The sequence below is a fragment of the Camelus dromedarius genome, unplaced genomic scaffold (assembly GCF_036321535.1).
Source record: "Camelus dromedarius isolate mCamDro1 unplaced genomic scaffold, mCamDro1.pat HAP1_SCAFFOLD_114, whole genome shotgun sequence".
Classification (NCBI taxonomy): Eukaryota; Metazoa; Chordata; class Mammalia; order Artiodactyla; family Camelidae; genus Camelus; species Camelus dromedarius.
Window position 1 is genome coordinate 9,648,699 of NW_026989787.1, and position 4,270 is coordinate 9,652,968.

Sequence of the window (4,270 nt, forward strand, 5' to 3'; positions counted from 1 at the left end):
GGTCCTGGTTACTCCAGGTGGTGAGGAACAAAGAGGCTTTCCACATTTTCCTCATTTAGCATCAGTCTTAGGTAGCTCACGTGACTCTGAGCCAAGTTTCCTTGGTGATCCTGCCCTGCCCTCCATGGTAAAAAGAAATCTTTAATTTTCTGAAACTAGGAGGATGTCTGCCTGTCTCCATTAACCAAACTCTGAGTTTTCCACCCCCTGAAAGTGACAGGATTTACTGCCCTTTATTTTCAGCATCTTAAGACATTATTCCACTGGGGAAAGCATCCAGGTTATAATTGTTTTCTCCCTCAGCAGTGCCATCCCAGGGCAACAGGAACACACCAAATGTGGGAGGCTTTCTCCACTCTTTCCTGCCCCCAGGCTTTTTCACAAGCAAACAGTGAGGTCCATGGAGAAGGGGCTGTGACCATCTGTGCTCCCAGGACTCCATACTCTCCCAACTGGGAGTGCTCAGCTTTGAGCAGTTCATTAAGGAGTTAGTTGATACTTTTGTATCTGTTTGCATAGCCACCTTGTCTCCTTCTGTTACCCTAAAAGGGGGAAGGAAAAGGCCCCAGTTCTTGACTTACTCAAAAGATAAGAATTCACAAGGGAGATGAAAGCATTGTGCAGTGAAAGATTTTATTAGGAAAGGTGAAGTACCCCTCCAAGAACAGGAGGCAGGCTGATCCAAGTGCAGACAGCAATGGTCTTTGCTCCTTCCTCTTGTACCCTCACTTAGAGGTGGTCTTTTGATTGATTGATGGCTCTTGCCCCTGGAGTGCTCAGTCATGTTTGTCCCCTTTTGTGAATGCCCTTATCCATGATAAACACAGAAAAACCCATGGAGGTGCCAGAACCTCAATGCTAATTATATTACAATGAGAACTGGGTCATGTCCGGTTAGGTCCTTGTCACTACCATGAAGTTCCAGCCTTTTAGTTCTAACTGGTTTCTTGCTGGCACTCACTTAAAAGAAGTAAAGCCCCTTTATGCTGGAGGCAGACATGCCACCATCATCCAGACCATCCTCTCTCTCCTCCACCTGTCTGCCTGGTACCCCCACTTATCTAACTACCTAACACTTCCAGTGCTCTGGGACAGGTGAGGGATTGCCAGTGTCTTGTCTGTCTGGAGGCTCATGCCAGCGTTCCTCAAATTTTACCCTGATGGTAGCCGTTCAAAGTCAGCACTCTGATGGGTTCAGCAGCAGTGTGATTTTGCAGATTTCCCAGCTTCTTCTTATGGTTTGATAAGTATGACACTCTTTCCATGTGTCTATCCTTAGATGGAATCAGGTCTCTGTAATACATGTGATTAAATCACTAATTATTCATGGTTACCAAGATTCCAGGTATTTTTGGTTATTATGTTATTAATATTTCATGATGAAACCAAAATAAAGTTGTGTTCTCCTTTGAAATATGCCAAAATATAGCTTAAAATCTAAATGTTTTATTTTTATTCCATTAAATTAAAAAATACAGTTCCTGTCTATTTAAAGCAATAAGAAAGAGATGTGGGATTTTCTATGTATACTTAGGGGAACCTATGTACTTTGAAATATGTGACAATTTTTATTGAATTTTTTATACGTATTGCACACATGAGGGTATCTATAAGCTACATACGACTTAAAGTAAAATAATACTCTGATAAATGTAGAATTAATAATCATTTAAAAATATACAATGGCAAAGACACTTGAAGCCCTTGGAGGCTCCTCCCCACTAAATTCTCCTTTTTCTCTAGAGGTAACTCCTACCATGAGTCCTATGTTAACCAGTTCTTTGCTAGTCTTTGTATTTTTACTGTAAATGTATGTATCTGTAAAACATGCCATTTATTTTTGCCTGTTTGGAATTTTACATAAATTAAGCCATACCTCATACATGTATGACAGAGTCTGGAGTTCCATCTGTGTTAATATCTATGTCTATAAGTGTGGACTTTCAGAACAGGGACTCAAGAGCCAGAAGGCCTTGTTTTGAATATTATATCATTAACTTAACAGCCTTCATATAGAAGTTCCTTAATTTTCCTGTCCTGTTTCTTTGTGTGTAAAGCATATTGTCATATTAATTAAACAAATTAATGCAGTCGATTCATATAGCTAACTAATACAGCTCAAGGCTATATGACCCTTTAACTTTTAAAGCCCCTCCATTTTGAAGCGGCTCTATTTAAGAAATAGAAGACAAATTATAAATAACTATCAGTCACAAAATAAAATATTAATTACAATAAGAATAAAATCACAATTATAAATATATTTCTAAATGTAACAAAAATAACTGACCATATAAACACATTCTAGGACTGTTTTCAGGTCCCTGGAACGGTTTGTACAAATGAGGTGCTCGGAAACAAATTCCATCAGCTTCATGGCAAGTCTGACTCCGCATATGTAAAACACTTTGAATAATAGTTCTTTAAAAGTGACTGATATTTTTACGTATTTTCATTATGCATGTTAATAGAAATTTTTTACAGTATTGTTTCCTTAAGTGAAATAAAATTAATCTAACTAATTACATGTACCATCAAATAATATTTTCACATAGAATTTTCATACATTTGGTTTTAGTTTTCTTTTGTTGTTGTTCTCAAAGTTTATTGTTGCAGGGATTAAAAAGAAATTGAAACTAATGCTGTTATTCACTCGTGCAGTTAAATACCTTCAGGCACATATGAGACACGGAGTGAAAATTTGAAGCTTATCTTTCTGCAGTCAGGGGTTGGGGACGAGGGAGGGAAGCACGCTCCAGTTCCGGGGAAGGGGGCTGTTTGCGAGTGTATGCGGTGCGCGGTCCAGATCCGGGGATGCCCGCGGGCAGCGGGGTTCCCGAGGGGCGATCACGTCTCCCAGGTGCCCCCCTGGGGCTCTAGATCCCACGCGCTTGGCACGACCAGCAGCGCGCCAGCCCCTCCCGCTCCAATTCGGACTCGCGGTTGGGCGGCAGAGGACGCACATCTGTCCCGCTGGAGACCTTTTCTCTCTCTGACTTGGACACCAAGCTGGGCCCAGTCAGCCCAAAGTCCCAGCTCCGGGAGCCAGGCTCTGACCCCGGATACTCGCCGGCCCTGCACTGAGGCCTGCGTGCCAGGACCTGACCCCCAACCTACCTGGAGAGGTTCTACCCGGGGCCAGGGCTGGCCACGCGGGCAGTCCCCTCTTCCACGCCAGGCCTTGATGCTGGATGTCCCCGCACCGCGTGTCCCGCCGCCCCTGCCCAGGTCCGAATCCCGGCTGGGCAACTTTCTGGGCGTCGCAGCCACGTTAGGGACAGGGGTGCGCATCGCTGAACGGTGGCGCCCGCGCCGGGCTTACGTTGGATCGGGAGCGGCGGCACAGGCTCGGGCGCAGCCACGCCGCCTGTGCCCGCGGCGCGGGGCGCTCCGGTCTCGTCCTGGAGTTACTTTCTCTCTCGGTCCCAACCCTGCCAGCACCCCCCGGCCTGGACCCAGCTCCGCGCGGCCCCTCCCCTCCCCTTACCGCCTCCTCGCCCTGCTCTCCGGCTGCCCTCCCGCCGCTCCCACCCCCTGTCCTCCCTCCCCTCTCTCCAGCGGCCTTCCCCGATGGCCTGCGAGAAAACCAGCCCCCACCCCAGCCGGTAGCTGGCGCCCCACGGCGGCCAGCCCAGGCGCGAAGGGCAGCGGTCCGGCTCCCAGTCACCCAGCGCGGCGCGCGCGAGCGGGAGCGCGCGGCCACTCCTGGCTGGGGGCTCAGCTGCGCCGCCTGGTGATAGCTTTTCTACCAGATAACGCATTTGCTTCACTTTTTGTTTGCTACCAATTTGAAATAAGAATTTTAATTCTTGTACATTTCGTTTTCTGCTGTGTTTCTTTGAATTGATACATGAAATTTTTTTACTTTAGGAAAGAAAGTTGTTAAGAGTAATGTATCTATCAAATTCAATTTATATATTTAATTTATATTTCACTGTGCTATTTATTGATGAAAGATTAAATATCTAAGTAAATAGGCCAGTAAGAAATTGCCATAATTTTTAGAAAATCACATAAATTTTTAGATAATAGTATTTCTGTGACCTTCAATAATTAGAAGCTTGCCTAAATTACTTTTATTGCTATTTTATAAACATATATTTTGCGCACATTAAAAGCTAGGAAAATAGTTTTCACAATATTACAAAGTAAAAAGCATACTGACATAATCAAACTTAGAAAGGAAACGACTTTAATGTCACTGTATATGAAAGCAATGCATGTTACATAGAAAACTGCATTTAAAGTGTACTAATATGTGGAGACCATG

At 44.5% G+C, this 4,270-nt stretch overlaps 1 long non-coding RNA gene across 1 annotated transcript; it reads right to left on the bottom strand.

The window, feature by feature from the left end:
* Positions 1 to 614: 614 nt before the first annotated feature.
* Positions 615 to 3,705, bottom strand: LOC135320686 (uncharacterized). The gene is made up of 2 exons (XR_010379945.1): positions 3,118 to 3,705; positions 615 to 1,293 (listed from the first exon to the last, which is right to left on the bottom strand). It is a non-coding gene; the product is annotated as an uncharacterized LOC135320686 (long non-coding RNA).
* Between the last annotated feature and the right edge of the window lie 565 nt (positions 3,706 to 4,270).